This window comes from Apteryx mantelli, chromosome 4 (assembly GCF_036417845.1).
Source record: "Apteryx mantelli isolate bAptMan1 chromosome 4, bAptMan1.hap1, whole genome shotgun sequence".
Taxonomy (NCBI): Eukaryota; Metazoa; Chordata; class Aves; order Apterygiformes; family Apterygidae; genus Apteryx; species Apteryx mantelli.
The window spans coordinates 38,889,948-38,907,004 of NC_089981.1; positions in this window are offsets into that span (position 1 = coordinate 38,889,948).

Consider the following 17,057-nt stretch of genomic DNA (forward strand, 5'->3'; position numbering starts at 1 on the left):
AATTAAAAAATACCAGAAGCACTGCTGTTCTCCACAATTTCAGTCACTAGGTACTGCTTTGCTGAATAGTGCTAGGACACAGGAATTTAAAATGACACTGCTGGAAGTCGAACTAGGTTGTTAGGCTATGCAAAGCACCAGTCAGCTGCCTTAGTTTCTGGAAGGGGGTGGAAGATCCCAAATGATCTTGAACCTGAGAAGAAAAGACCTTTCCCTCCATGTGTGCCCTCTGGGGTCACACTCAAAGAAACACTCTTGAATTTTCAAGGCGTTTGATGTATTTCCAAAACTATTGCTATTTCACAGTAAGAAACCACCTCTTTTCCTTTCTCTCCTGTTCCTCTTGGGCCCCCTATCATCCAAAATAATTCAGGAGAGTAAAGGTATGCACCTGCCAAAAACACTCAGCTGGGGGCGGCAGCTGGGCCCCAGGTGCTGCTGGAGGCTGCTGACAAGCCCCACCTGGGCCAGGTGCTGCTGCTGCCCTGGCCGGAGCACCAGGCCGGCCTGTGCTGCTGCTGGAAATGCAAAGAAAGGGAAAAATCCCAACTGAAACTTTTAAATTATTCCTAAATAATAAGTAAGCAGGAAGCCCCCAGCGGGCACAGCCCTGGGGACAGCCCTGGCCTCTGCAGGGCGCACACGGCCAAGTGGGGAGCACCAGCAGGTAGGATGGTGCTGTGTGGGCGGGGAGGGTGTCTGTAGCTGTGGCCTGGGGCCTTTTCGATGCCTTTTGGGGGCGGGTTGCATCGCATGTGGCGGTGGGTTTGGGTGCCAGGACTGCTGCTGTGCGGGAGGAGCGACCATGGGCCACAGACGTGCTGCTGCCACGAGTGCCACAAGGGCGGGCTGAAGGGGAAACTGGAGCATGCGAAGGCGGTTGCCACAAGTTGAGGTTTTAAAATGCGTAGCAGACTGTTTGAGAGCCCAAGGCTGGTCCTAAAATCAGGTTTAGGTTGAGGCAGCTAGCTCGTTGGTCTTTTCTGAGGCCTGATCTCCGGACCTTGTGGTTAGTAGTTTCCTGATGGGATTCCTCCCGTCGGCCATTTTGTGGGCCAGGGCGGGTGGTGGGGAGCCTCCTGCAGAGGGGCTCAGGGCTAACCTGCTTTTTGTATGAATTTTGTATCGCAAACGTTAGCTGGGAGGCTTAGGTTCAAAGGCTGAGCTTTTCTTCCACACACACACACACACACACCCCCGTTTGCCTTCAGCCAGCTTGTCCAGCTTTCTGTGTTTCCCCTAGTGATTTTCTGGAAGCCATGTCACTGTTTGGTAGCAACCGAGCCCCTGGTGGGAGGGGAGACCTCAAAGGGAAAGAAGAAATTGCACCGTGCAAACTCAGTCTGGGTTCCTGTGTGCCGTGTGGAAGCTTAATAAACAGTATTGGGGGAAAGAAAGTGTTGCAGTACTTCTGTGGCGGGGTGTAAAATTGTGAGGAATTGCATTATTGAAAGGATAAATTAGGTGACACTATCAGCAATGTTGTGGGTATATTAAACCTTGGGAGCTTATTCACGTATTGCCTCACATAATGGAGAAAGTTTCTTTTCCAATTTAAACTCCTAATCTCTTCAGCGTAACCGTGCGGTGAGATGTTCCACATTAGATTGATTTGATATTTTGTCAAGTATATTCAGGTAATAGGGTTATGACTGTACTATTGCTACTATGAGATTAGGTGTATTCAAGCCCTGAAGTTTTAAGATCACTCTTATTCATCAGCAATAATTGCTAAAGTTACCTGAAACCCATACTCCTGGCAAAAAAACCCCACCCCAAAGTAGCTGAATTTATCATCAGAATGGCTGGCTCAGCCCACCTTGTGGGTCGCTAATGAGCGCAGAAAGCAAAAAAACATTAATTTCTGTTACTGGATGTCTTGCTGATCCGCGATCTAATTTTGGGTGAGCCGTTTTCTTTCCTGGCACCTTGAATTCCTCCCATTTCAGCTTAACTCAACGCGTGTGTCGCTCACGAGTGTGCTCGGGGGCAGCTCGTGGCAGGCACGATAGCAGCAGCAATGCTTTTATTCATTGTTTGATCAACCGATGAGTTTAGGCTTCCGCATGTTAGTCTTCTAAGCTGATTATAATTAAGCACATAGTAGGAGCCTTCCATAAAAATATATAGTTTTGCATATTTCTGTAATATTGCTAATGACAATAATGAGAGAAGAACATAGTTTGAAAAGCAGTTATGTGGGAGGCGGAGAAATATTCTCACAGAAGTGAGTTATACTTCATTTTCCTGCATTAGTATGCTGGTACAGCAGAAAGTGGGATTACCATCCACGTTGTGCATCTCCTTTCCCAACCTGGCACGCTGGTTTGAAATGCCGGCTGCCGGCCACTCATAACCGTGACTGATAGAGTGAAGTTTCATGTCATATACAAAATTATGGTCTTTCACTTTGTGCCTACATCAGTCCCACTTTGTGCCTGAGGATCTTCTCATGTTAATTGTAGGTAGCTAACTGCCTCCTTTTTACTCACTGAATAAATTGTCTGAATTAGATCTGCTTTTCATGCCAGTTTGGCAACAACTTTGCTATCACGGAGAAAGGGAGAGCTCTTACCTCACGCAAAGTCCCTAGCTAGGATATCTCTTACAGTTATGAAATACCCTGCAAATCAAGCAGGTCCTATACAGACTGTCTGAATCAAGAGGCTGATGCAATGATGTGCAGCAAGCAGTGTTAGCCTCTCAGAGTTGTTTTAAGAACCTGGCAGAGCTTTACCAATGCATTTCTCGGATGCATTTTATCAAACCTTTCCTTAAACTGCTGCTTTATTTTTAGTCTGCACAGATGGCAGGCGTAAGAGGATGGTGAAGAATGCTCTTGCATCCAATTTATTTTGTATAAAGCCTTGAAGCTGTGAAATATTTTACTAGGTTTTTATGTGCAATGGGCTGTTTCCAATTTGTTAATTTGGGTTGGATTTTCAATAGTGAGAATCAGCCTAATCAGTTTTTGACTTTTAACCAAGGCAGGGGAGCAGGAAGCAGGGGAAATTACAATCATCTGAAGCGCAGAGGAAGTTGCTCTGAAGAGGGGTTTTGGCTTAAATAAAGTGCATAAAAGAAGTATGAGTATGCATACTGGTAAAATTTTATATTGCATGTGGTCTGTGTATCATCTTCAGTCCTTCCTGATCCTGGAGGGTTGACTGTAGCAGTAATCTCAGCATATTACAGTTTCTAAGTCCCTTTTCTAAGGCCATTCAGTGAGTCGCTTCCTTGTGACATGAAATTCAAGAACTGCTGCCATTTCATGTAGGTCGTATTTACCTTGTTGCAGACTTCATATCTTACACTGGGATGTGGAGCCTTCAAGATTCAGGCTGCAATAATCTATACGTGTTACTGCATGCTTGTGTGTATCTAATTAGCAATGGCAGGCTAAAGACATGTTTGTTACTTAATTTTACTAAATCTGAAGAAGCTTCCTCAGATTCTTGCCATGTTGAGCACAATGCCTTTAGTGTGATTTACAGACACTGCTATAAAGTTAGTTGACAGAAGGGAAATTAATACATTAGTTTGTGTAAAGGGGAAAAGAACAAAAATCGATCTCAGCTGTGTAATGCTAAGTGTACAGAGTAGTGTCTTGGATGTCTTCCAGATAAAGAATTTGAATTGATTAAAATAGCTTTCCTTGCCACATTTGTTCCAGTGTCTGGAAAGTTCTGACAGAAAAGGGGCAATGCATCGTCGGCTGCCTGGAAATTGCCTTGCATGCAATGAGGGAACCTTTAAAAGAGTTGCATAGTGGTATATTAAAGCTTTCCACAAAATCAGATTTTAATGGCCAATTTCTAAAGGTCATATGGAGTCAGGCAAAATTAATTTAGCAGTTACTGTTACTTAAGTAGCCAAAAAATCCAGCAGTTTCAGCTGTTTCCATTATCTAAGACCACTGAAAAATGAAAAGTGTGTGTGTGTCGGGGTGGGGGGTTCTGCCAGAAGGGAAAGAGTTACTGCTTGCATTCAAGTTAACTGTTCACACAGCAGTTCGCTATACTCTTACCTGAAGTGAAAGAGACAGTGACACTTCAAAGTTAAAAATACAGACCTGCCAGCCTTCAGAGGAGGCACAGTGACAATTTGCTCCATAAATTTTCATTCTGAAATGCTGACAATGATGTAGCTGTGCAGTTGGAGATGCATTGCCCCGTTTTCTTTTTACAAGTGACTGAGGAATGCCAAATTGCAATACTAGTGAAAGTGCTGAAGTATGGCCTTCGGTATCCCTTCCCAACTCCTGCCAGCTGTGAGAGCTGCTGCTCACTGCTCAGCCCAAAGCCCAGAGGACCACTGCACCAGTTTTGGCTAACCTTAAACTACTAGCAGAATTTCCTTCATAAAAAAAGAAAGTGAGTCTTGTAAAGTTGGGCTTACTACGTCAATGATGTTTTTAGTGTTATGCACAAACTTCTGGTTTGTAGACATTTTATGCAGGGCGGCAAAAATACAGGGTGTCAAAGAAACTAAAAATTAAAAGCTAAACAAGAGTAACAGATTAGCAAGATGGCATGCTCCACTGAAAGAGGAGGAATCCTAAGTGGAGAACAAACATCAGGCTAATGATATGGCTAATACCAAGTCAGGAGCTGGGCATGACTAAGAAGCTTATTTAATTGATTTTCTTCTGAAGAGTTTGTGAGGCCTATACCTGCAAAAGCTATAGACAAATTATGCTAGTTGCTTTCTGGCCGATTTTGGCAACTAGCTCAAAGAGGCTAACCAGTATTACTTTTGCCCACACTAGTTGTAAAAATGTCAAGTAAAAAGCTTTATAGTTTATATTAATAGCACTTACTTACAATTTATATTAATAGCACTCTCACTGTTTGATGTCTAGTAAAGCTGTCATTGAATAACTATTAAAACTTTTTAATTGTATAAAGAAATATTCTGCTTCAGTAACAGTAGTGATGAGCAAGCAAGCCAGGAAGCAGTCAAATATATGCTCTTACCCTGGAGGCTTGGGACCAAGTGTGATGCCAGGCTCTCTTTTTGTCTCTGATTCACCTGTTATCCTGGGGCTACTTAGTTCACCCATCTCTAAAATAGGGACGATAAGTGCTTTGGGAGCTTCATGCTGAAGCTGCTGTGTCACCAAAGCAGGTGCATTTGCTCGGTTGCTTCTGTCACTTCCTCATCCCACTGAGCGCTGTCGTTGCTGTCGCCACATTGCCAATGCACAGCCTGTTCTGAAGGTGGTGATTTTCTGTGGGACGGTTCGTTCGTTGGCATGGTACAGGGTATATTCTGTGCTGTTTAATGTAAGTAAGTAAGTAAGTCATGATTCAGAGCCAGACTGACAGGTCTCTAGTACATACTAGTCTTTGAGTGGCTGTTTCATGTGACTCAGTGGGAATGTCTCAGTTTTCTCAGTGTCCGTCCTGCTCCTGTGAGGCACAGTCCTCTGCAAACTGTATTAGTTGGACTCTCCTTTGTGTTTACAAGAAAATGATTTATTTTAAAGGTTTCAACTGCATGTTTTCCATATCAGGCTTGTTTTGCCATTGCGGTTCCAAATGAGAAACTGTGTGGTGGTGGCAATACCCAGCTATGTGGCTTCTTCGAGGAACAGCTTGGACTTCCTCTTCTGGCACTGGTAACTCAGTGCACAAGCGGCAAGGCCATGCATACAACTGTCAGTCACTCCCAACTGCGCTCTCACCCCCCCCCCCCCCCCAAGCTGGAAAACAAACCTCTGCTGTGGGATTCAGGGCAAGCTCAAAAATGGGAGCAGAGCTTTCTTGGGGGGGGGGTATCAGAGTTCAGCATTTCCTTTGTATTCTGAACAAAATTTATTATTTTCTTGGTGCTAAGTAAAGCCACTTCCGTATTCTTCATAAACTGTAGAATAACCTTCCTTGGTACCAGAATATATTCCTGTGCCTGTGGTGGGGGGAACAATTTCAGACCTCATAAAAGAACTTGGTTTCCAGCCATTCGCCTGAAACTGCTAATAATAGGCAATGTTAGACAGTTTCTTGAATCTTTCTTAAGTAAGTATGTGGGTTATTTCTCTTAAAGCACCATTTTATTTTATAAAGACAACACTTCTTGAATGACCTACAAAATGTTAATTTAAAAAGTTACATTCTTTGGTGAATTAATGCCCAAAGCCTGAAGATCACAGGATGATGCTGGCCTAAAAGGAGTCCTTGGTAATTTTGTAGTCCTTCCTTGGTAATTTTAATAGTCCTCTGAAGTAATTTATTAGTGTTCCTCAGGTTCAGCATAAATTATTACATGAGCAAATTGCTCTACAGCATTGTAAAAGGCTGCTCACTGCTTCAGTGACATCAGAGCTATGTGCTGGGAAGAGTGGGACTGTGCCGTCACAGAAGTAGACTGCATTTCATAATCATCTGTGGCAAAGCTTCTTTACCATATTGCAGTAGGGGAGGTAGCACCTGCTACAGTTGCGGAATGGCTTCTAGTGTCAAAAGCCTTCAGACAGATAGTCAAACTTGGAAATCTGTGTAGCTCTTGGACTGTATATAAGCCTTTGCTAGGGTGTAATAGTTAAGGTAGGACCGTAAATTGCATCAGAAAGAATTTCTTCTTCCTTAGAGCAAACTCATACCTTACCCTTTCATTGTAGGTGCTGTCTGATCCCATATGCTTAATGTCATTAGGTGTTAAGTTTTTGCCAGTGAGGGTGTGCATGACGCCACCCTGCTATGAGGTTGCTCCTGGCCCCACGCTGGGCTCAGTGGCCGAGAGGGGTGAGAGCCCCTTGTCCAGCCCGTGTGGCTGTGGGTGCTGCACGCTGCCCATGTACACAAGTGCTGCACCTGCACAGGCACCCAGAGGGTTAGCCCTGGCCTGCATCTGCTATCTTCAGGGTGTTACCACTGCAGCCCCTGGTGTCACTGGTATGGCGAGGCTCTGAAGGCAAAGCACTGCACTTACTTACTCACTTGTTTGAGTTGTTTTGTATTTTGAGAAGCTGGACCACCTAGCTTGCTTTTGATACAGTAAAAGACAATGACAGTAAAAATGGTTTGACCTTTGTTTCCTCAGCATATAATGATGTACTGAAACATTGCCATCATGTCTGTGAATTATTAGCCATAGCTGGATTGCAGTGTGCTTCCTTGGAAAGACAAGATCATGATGCAAGTATGCTTTAGACCAACAGTGCTGGCATCTAGCAGAGGGTTGATACAAAATACTTGGATAGCACTGTAACAGCCAGAGATTTCTCTCTTGGGATGGCTAGATCACTGCTAGATAATATCACTGTGAGAGAAAAGTCAAGCTGGCCAAGCCTACCTGTGATTATTCAAATTCATTTTAATTTTTCTAAGTACTATTGGCAAGCCTTGCAGTTGATATCTAAGAAAATATTTTGGATCCTGATTAGACCTTTCTACAGTGATACATGACAAGTATTTGCTGAAAATGTGAATGTTGTTATGCTGATGTTGTAAGGAATGTCCAGAGTCTAGCATTTTACATAAAAGACCTTTAAATTAAAGGACTGTCTTTTCTGGGATAAAGTGCAACAGTCTAATATGAGTAAGTAATACTTTTTTTTTTTTTTTTTTTTTTTTTTTGCTGGAAAGCAATGCATATGATGATAAACTAAATTTCAGGTAGGTCAGTAGAAATACAAAGGCATTCTTAGCACACCTGGGAGGAAATATGGATGCACTTACATCAAGAAATAGGATAGGTTCACTTATACTAAGGCTCCAGCTAGGTACTTTCATCCTTCTTTTCAATAGAAATAAAGCACTTCTACACACTGACTGGAACACTTTATTTAAGAGTTGATGGCAGACATCTAAAAAGCTCCAATGGGGTGTGTGTGCTTAAACCTGCATGCATACTACTTTTTTTCTCCTGCAGCTTAGGTTGCTTCATAGGCCAGAGAAAAGCCATTACAGGAAGGAATTGTTCTGTGGAAGTTCAGACAAATAAGGCAGAAAATCATATTAGGTATTTTAGTGAATCTTGGCTAGGAATAACTATTTGCTAAAACTTAGGAAAAGGAAAGGTAGCTGTTAACTCTGGGGTACAGAGCAGGGCAAAAGCCAAGGAACCGGTGTTTGCTTCATGGGTATTGGAGCTCTTGTATTTTACAGTAGAAACCCAGAAGAGCCAAGTTACTGTCTCTTACTAAAACAAAGGCACGCACTCCTATATGCAAGACCTGCTAATGTTCTTTTACCCACCATACTGAGAAATAACAAAAGAGAGTAGTTCTTTCCCCTGTGGGGTATTTTTCATGTCCATTGGCCATCTCCTCCTTAAGCATGCTGTTACATGTCCTAGCTCACCTAGTTACTGATTTTTCTTCAATGATAAATGTTCCTTTTACCTACACATTACTGAATAGATACGTGCTCATTTACATTTGTACTACTTCTACTCTAACAACATTATTATTAATGTTATTAGTCAAACTTGTGTTCTTCTGTGTCAAACAGCCCTGGGCATTAGCCTACACATATTCCAACCTAGTACGTGTTGGTAGCTTTATGCTCTGATACAAAATCAATTACTTCTTCCAAGAACATAGAGTTCTATTAATTACCCTTTCTTTCTGGTTAAATGTAAACTACTGTATCTATCATCTTACCCTGAATTCATCTATTTGTTCCTGGAAGAAAAATTCCTAATTAACTAAGCCTCTTTGGAGTTTGGTTCTCTTACGCTTGCACCGTTAGAAACCTTAACGGGGTCAACAATCAAAACCTTGCTTAAGGTACCAACATAAGAACTCAAATACAGTCTGGTAGTACTCTGAATTTATAGTAGCATTTCTCTACTACATATTGGGGGTTATTGCCATTGCGAATCCGGGATAAAGATTCTCCAGTGAGCTGATTCTACTGCTTTTTAAATTGCATTACTGCTAATTTGCACTTGAATAACCTTTTCCTTCTGTAAACCCTGGATGTTAGTTTTGGCCTTTGGCTTTTATAGATGAAAGCCGGAAACACATGCAAATTCAAATATTCTTACGGTGAAGCTGCAAGTATCCATATTATAAAGAAACTGCTGTTTGTATTGAAGGACTCTAAACATATTGGGAATGGTTGATTAAATCTTGCCCTTTATTATCCCTATGCATAGATACTGTTGTTCTGATACTTGTCTCTGGTTTTAATATTTAGGCATACATGACATTTTCTGGAGAGTTTACTCATGCAGTCCACTTTCAGCTGTTCCTCTTTCATCTAATTCTTCCTCTTTCATCCAATTTCTTAAGAAATACCATATAGCAAGGAAGAATAAGGGCTTAGGAGGGTAAGAGCAACTGTCCAGAGTAGAACAGGTATCATGCTAGCTGACCAACTAGTGTCATGCTGCTTTTCCTTTTGCAGTATTTCCACTTCTCTCTTCATTAGGTCTGGCAAGCAAGAGAGCACAAACAGCTGTCAGCTGCCTGTCTGCCTCTTTACTTGCCTGAATGCCCCCTGTAAATCTGGACAAATTCATCCAAGTGCTTCTGAAATTGTTACTCAGATCTTTAGGTAGTCTTGATGCACTGTCATTCTTACTGCGCTGCAGAAAGATGAGATCCAACAAGCTGAAATTTGTCTCCTCTCAGCTGTAGGTTGTCCTGGGTAGGTGTTAGGTACTAGTAATGGTCGAGCTCCTTGTTCTTCTAGGCTAGGTTTCAACTCTTCCACGTGCAAAAGTTGCGCTTTTCCACACATCCCTTCTAGCTCCCCACACTTGGCTCCCAGCCCCATGCCACCTTCTCTGCTGTACTCTCCTTTCCCATCTGTTTCCTGCTCCCGTGTTCCCGGTGTACAAGCCTCTAGCTGCCATTCAGGGATAAAAGTTCCTCTCATAAGAAATCCAGGATTCTAGAATAGTTAAGGTACTGAAAGCACGGATTTTATGTATGTGAGCAAACACTATGAAATATTGGTGCTATCCAACTGTATGGCAACACTGATATCTGTATTAGCAGGTAACCCTCTCCCCCTTTTGGGAGAAGCAAATCACCCACAGTCAGTTCTTGGTTTCTGTTAATTTTCCTGCATATATATATATATATATATATATATAAAATTTTTTTGCCTTTCAAATCTTTGAAAAACATTCTTCACAGGATTTGTTAGTGTAGCTAAATAGACAGGATTTTTCCCTATCCTGCCCCAGCTAGTGGGGCTGGCCCTCTGTGTGCGCCGGGTGCGTGCCCAGCAGCAAGTCCGGCCCGTGGCCTCTGCGTAGTGTTTTTCACAGCAGCCCTCACTCGTTGGGTGAACAGCACGCTGTGAGACACAAACACGAGGCTTCTCCTGATTTTACAGACTTGGGGTGTCCGCGATCACGAATGCCCCCGCCATGCCTGAGAGGAGACTATTCCACAACCCGGCTCTTTCCTCCTGAAAACTGCAAAGTATCTTGAGGGAATCACTACACCTATCCTCGTTTCAGGTGTTCTCTGTAATGCAGAAAATCAGCATTATTAGTGATTTCAAGTATCCTCAGGTGACTTGTATAACATGTAAACTACTACTGTTTCTCTGTAAAATCTCACAGGTGAATTAAACAGACTTGCAGAATGCACCTGTTTTAAATGTTACAGCTTTCTCTTTGTACAGAAAGAAACTGCTCAGATGAAGTGAAAGGAGAATAGGAGATACAACATTTTCCTGAAGTAAGAAACACTCTAATCGCATTATTATTTTATGCACAATTGGACACAGCTCAAATTTGACTATTATGTTCAGATTTCTAAGAAGTTATTTTTGTTGAATTTTTTTTCCACACTGAATTTAGACCAGTAACTAAACAACACTTTGTATTCTGTTTTATCCATCTTTCTATCTGTTCTCCTCTAATGGCATATTTAGAGCTATCACCTTGACTTTGTCATGATACATCTTAAAAAACATGACATTAGCTTGAAATTAAACCCCAAGAAGCACCAACAAGGTCAAAACAAAAGATTAAGGACATGATCACAATAGTTCCTCACTAAATATGTTCTAGGCGGCAGGTTAAATGAAATTAGGTATAGAGTACCACGCTTGACAGTTTTCAGAATTCATTGTGGACAAATATAAGCCCACTTACGGAGCTGTGAAGTAATTCTTTACATCCTCAGCATGAGGCTGCGTTTCCCTCAGGATTGTTCTTGAAGAAGAACATCCTTCAGAGGATGAATCTCGGGTTTCTGAAGTCCGTGGAGCAGAGAGGTTATCTCCCCCAAAACACAGTTTCAGCTATCCCAACATTTTCTTTCAGAAATTATAAGGAATTGCTTTAAATTACTTTTAAGTAAATAAGAAAGACAGGAGATTAGAGACAATTAGATAATGCAAAAATATCAGTGGAAAATAACCCATTAAAACATGAATTATATTTTGAGATTTCTGTATATTGTATTCTCTCCAGATTTTCAAAGCAAAAAGTACACGGCAACATTTATTCCAATACATTTTTAAGCACATGCAACACTGGTCTCCTATTTGTACATTAATTTCTAAGGCTGTCCAGGAACCTTTACATTAAAAGTATACAAGAGCTCACACACACGTGCATGTATTTCTTCTAGAATTAGTCCTGAGGAAAACTTAGCTTTTACTTCAAAAATCAGACTTCAGTTCTGCATGTAAATCTGAGAAACAATCTACCAGCTATACTGAACTAAATCCTAATCTAAATACCTTGCACTCATCTGCAGTTTGGATCTGAAATATCTGCTGCTAATGAGACTGTAATGTTTGATTGCCATTGTTCAGAACAGTCCAAGGTTTGCAGCAGTGGAGACAAAAACTGCGGTCTCATAAAAACATGCTTGATGCAGATGAAAGCTCATGGGGATGGTAACATTTAAAACATAAAATTAATAACACATAATCACATATAAACTAGAAAACACATTACAGTTCTTTAAAGATTTCTCATTCATTATCTAATTTGTATAATTACACAGTCAGCCTTGCTTTCTGGCTTAAATATTCAGGCCAACTTGCAATAGTAAAAAGTTTGCTAAAATGACCTCTTGTAGAAAGAATGACTATCGTTTAAAATAAATACATATTTTCAAAGATCTTGTATTGCTCTGCGACTATGCCCATCAACTTCCACTAGATGTCAGCATTAGAAAACAAATTCATCAAAAGCTTAAGTCAGCTTGGTTTATCACTGTTACCTTGTCTTTGAAATACAGTACATGTCAACCAAATTAATAACTGAGCATATACTTATGGTGGTAAATTTAACAAAAAAACACAGTCTCATCTCATTTTTCCCTTATTTTACTTGATTTGAATAAATCACTTCAAATTAGTCTCATGATGCAGAAAGTGTTTCTAAATAATATATAAATCATTTCAGTTTTTATAACCATTTTTGCTAATGCAGTGATATGGACTTCTCACTTCAAAAAACAGCACTACAAACTGTTTGTCAGGTACTGTAACAACACCCTGAAGATAAAGCTCTTTGTGTTAAATACAGTATAGTTGTATCCAGGTTGAAAATTTTAAGGCACGTTTTTTTTTTAAACCACATGTTCTGAAGTATTGTTACAATCGTGCTTTTCCGAATGTCCCATCATAGCCACTATTCTTTTTATGGTTTTGTACAAAAAGGATGAAAGACCACAAAATACAAGAAAAATACAGAAAAATGCAGAAAAACACAAACAAGACACAACACAACATATTGATACAATGTACACTACAACAGCAATGATCAAATCTTCTGATTTCCTTGAAGAGCAGCATTGACAATAATGGCAAAGCAGTCTTTGTTTTGCACTGTAAATACCTGACTGACTTACTTAGATACACAGATGTTAATCACTGGATTACCACAACATCTGAACAAAAATGAAGACTGATTTTTCAGATACCTTTCTTATCAAAACAAAGCTGCCAAGTAATTGCTATTGGAAAAATATGAGAGAAATAAAAGGTAACTACAAAAAACATGAGCTAGAACATCTGAGGAAGAGAATATCATTAAGGAACATATTAAACCAAATGGCAACAGTTCCAGGCATTTATTCCAGTTTCTTAAAAAATAAAAAAAACCTTATTTATTTCATCACCATTGTAAGATAGAAAAACAAATTTTTAGATTAAGCCAAAGATGATGTGAAATGTTTTCTTTTTTCTTTTTCTCTCCATTTGAAGCCTCTTTTATTCACAGTACAAATACACCTTGCTGGTACATTTTTAGACACAAGATGCACAAGTTCTGAGAAGGAGTGCTGGTTTCTTCTCTCTCTAAGCTGCTCTTTCCTACAAAAACCCCAGTTCCCCCCCCTCCCCCGACTTCTCAGTGCCTCATTAAATTGCAGAATAAATCCACAACTGAGTGCTTTATATGATCAGTAGTAGTAAGCTGAGAGCATGCATTCCCCCCACACACACACTCAGCCAAGAAAAAAAAGCAATAATTATTTGAAATCCACCTCAAGACAAATAGAAACATATTTTCTACTTCTTGGCCCCTTTTTTTTACCTTTTCAAATTTCACACATGAATCTGAAATTCAGTAAATGAACTAATGTTCAGCATAAAGGATGCTTTAACCAAAAAGAATAAACAAAAAGCAAGTATTTCCCAATAATAAATCAATTATTTTGCCTTAATTCTATGTTTTGTTAAAGCATTTTATGCTCTTTCATACATTAGATAGATTGCAATTTTGGCAACTTTTTTTTTTTTTTCAGACATTCAGACAGTGTTCTCTGTTTGCAATCAGAACCACAACCTTAGTGCAATATTATATTTATTTCTTACAGTAATTTTGGTTGCCATACAAGAGTATTAAGGATTGGGGAAAAGTGCAAGTTACAGGAGCTTGATTTTTAATCAGTTGAAATAAGAGGAATTAAAGCACAAAAATTACAGCAACATAGATAACGTGAACACAAGTTGTTACACAAACTATAGCGAGAAACATATTAATATCTAGAAAAAAAAAGAAAAAATGTAATGGAAAAATTATCAATATTTGTGGCTCATACACATAATCATTGCCAGATCAACTGGGTAATGCTTTTTAAGAACTAAGAAGAAAATCACTATTTTTATTAACTTAAGTACCACAAATAATTAACTTTTGTGATATGTAAATTCTGTAAATCAACAGTCACATCTAGTCATTTTATAATATATGAATCAAACTTAAAATGTTCTCAGACACCCAGGGAAAGGAGTCTGTGCAGTTATACACAATTTACATCTTGTAAGATTTTGGTATTGTATACACAAATATTACAGAAACTAGGCATGTAAATGCAATTTATTTAAATTACAGTATATAAACAAAAGTTGATCCTAAAACCCAGAATATCATAATGTATTTCATAGATCTCTAACAACTTGTTTTTCACTATCATACTAGCATGAAATAATAGGGTCTTCTCTCCTCCCCCCCCCCCCCCAAACATTTCCAGACTGATGAAAATACTCGGAGGCAATGTTGTATCTGTTACTATTGCTTTCTGTATAGCAAAATCATCAAACAGAGCTAGAGACCAATTCATCTTGGCAGAGGTGTATTTTATTGGTAAAAGTAGGTCCTTTCAGGTCTCATTATGTTTCGTTTGTAAGACACAATGTAAAAATAAACTATTTCATTAGTTCTTTAATGTTTCAAATCTCTTTTCTACTAATTGTATAGTGCCTATTCTTTCAGTACCTGAAAAGATACATGAGCAAGAAACACACCTGTTCAAGAAAGGGATTACCATCAACTGTAATTTACTGTGTATGTCAGCACTCATTAAACTTAAAGCCAACAATAAGGTTGTGAATAAAAAGCAGCTTAAAAGTCAACTTCTACATTTGCTTTTACTACCATATTTTCTAATGTATTTTCTGGCACATATTATAGAGGTAATATCAACTGTACCCAAAGAAACAAACAAACAATTAAAAAAAAAAAAGAAAAAAAAAGAGCATGGCATTAGTGGTTTATTTACTGAATTCTGTCATATCACCAAATGGAAGACAATGATGGCTAAATTACCATTTTTACACTTAAAGTATTTGATGGCCTCAAGTTGCCTGTATTGACTATCTGAATGAGACTGTCATTTTCTACTATGGAAAAATTCAGTACTCTTGAAAGTAGAATGCCTTAGTACTTGGGTTTTATTACAAGGTTACTTGGAACTTTCAAGTACAAATATAGTGTAGTAACAGATGTTAAGTTAAAAGATTTGTTGTTCCATAAAGGGGGCAGGAGGCTAAATACGTTGCTTTTTATGAGTATCCAATGCGTTGGTAACTATAACCACTTTTGAAGAAATATTCATCCTCCTTTGTAGAAGTTCTAGCAAAGATAGAAAATATAACACAGCTCTGCTGGTTCAGATGCATCCAAATGAGGTTGATTTTTAAAAAGGTCAAGACTTTATAATTATTCCACAGAAATAGTATTAAACCACAAAAGTTTTTTGTTGTTTTTAACTTTCTAGCACTGAAGTGGCACAAAGGCTGCCCAGTAGACCAGCCACTTATTTTCTTAAAATATTGTGCTTATAAACTATCTGTACAACTATTTAAACTTGCAGTAAAGAAAGATATTTAAAATGCTAAACTTTATGTACTCATACTAGGGCTGTTGCAGACCTAATTAGACACTTGTTTGTGAGCAAAAATAATCACAATAAAAAAATTAGAGATAGGCTGGACCATATCAAGGACCATAGCAAGGAAAGAAAGTTCAGGTACCTTGCAAAATGTAAGAGAACCTGAAAGTACGGTAGGTAGGCAGCCTAGCCATCCACGCACCACTTATCCACCTGGAACGTGTTGAATATTATGTTAATAAAGACCTACAAAACTCACAGATATTAAGAGGTGTTAATTACAAGGGGAGGTCGAACATGCAGAGAGAGACTTGTTAACTTAAAAAAAAAAAAAAAAAAAGTCAGATTAAACAAATCTGTGTGTTTCCCCCTGCTGAAGTCTCCGGGAAAGGGCAGGCTCTGGCAGCCGGTTACAGTGCGGCTGGGTCTGTGCGGAGCCCCGTCTGCCTGGTCTGTCTGCCCAGTCCGTGGCAGCGCGGGCGCATCGCTCCCCACACCTCGCCGCAGCTGCGCAAAGAAATCACGGGAGGCCAGGGTGAAGCTGCCAGCTCCCCGGCGAGTGCTCAGGCTGCTGGCCTTGTCAAGAAGCCAGTACATGTTAAAAATGACAAAAATGAGAAACGGGATACCTACCCAATTCTCCTGGCTCCTGGCACACTTGCATTCTGAGACACTACAGACCTCTTTCCATCTTTGTATTAGCTTCTTCTACCTTTTTCTTTTTTTTTAACAAGCTGAAACATTTCCATTTCTACTAAAAGGCCAAAATCCCTCTCTTACTGAAAAGCATATTTGAGTATCTGACTATGAAGTCTGTACATAAACCCCAATTGTTTCTGGCTTGTAGAGTTCATGTTGCGCCTTAGCAGTAGTTCAGCTGGTTGAAAACTGGGCGTCTCAGGTTCAAACTAGCTTCATTTTGTTGTACCTCTAAGGGAGCATCCTTTCTCAGTGTTTATGCAACTTCTGCATCGTCTTACAGGTCAAGTCAATGGAGCATGTATTGAACTTGTTCTGCCACCTTGGAAGAGCACTAAATATAACTGCAGAAATAAAGAAATACCAAGTAAAACAGAGCAAGGTTACCTTTGGACTAATTCCAGCAGAACAACCAGCTTCACTGCGAATAAATTAGAGAGCTAAACTAGTTAGCTAAAAACAGTGATGTCAACTTTTGTACCTGCCTTAAAATTGTGCCTCTAATACTAACAAAAATGGCTTTAAAAGGTAATGAAGCATGTGTCTCTCCTCCTAAAATGAATTAAAGGTTTGGGAAGGAAACCTGTTAGGAGACTGAATTAATGTCAAGAAGTGAATATAGCGCTTTTAAATTAAAAAAGCAAAACGCCTGCAATTTTAAATTGAAAGAAAACTAGTATGCAATGGTTCCAGCAGAATGGCATTATCAATAGATGATAATATTTTTGAAGTTAACAATTTTCTCTCTCTCTCTTATCTCCCCACAACTTTGCAATAGAATAGCCCCACTCATGTAACATGTTCAGGTTTATGTTTG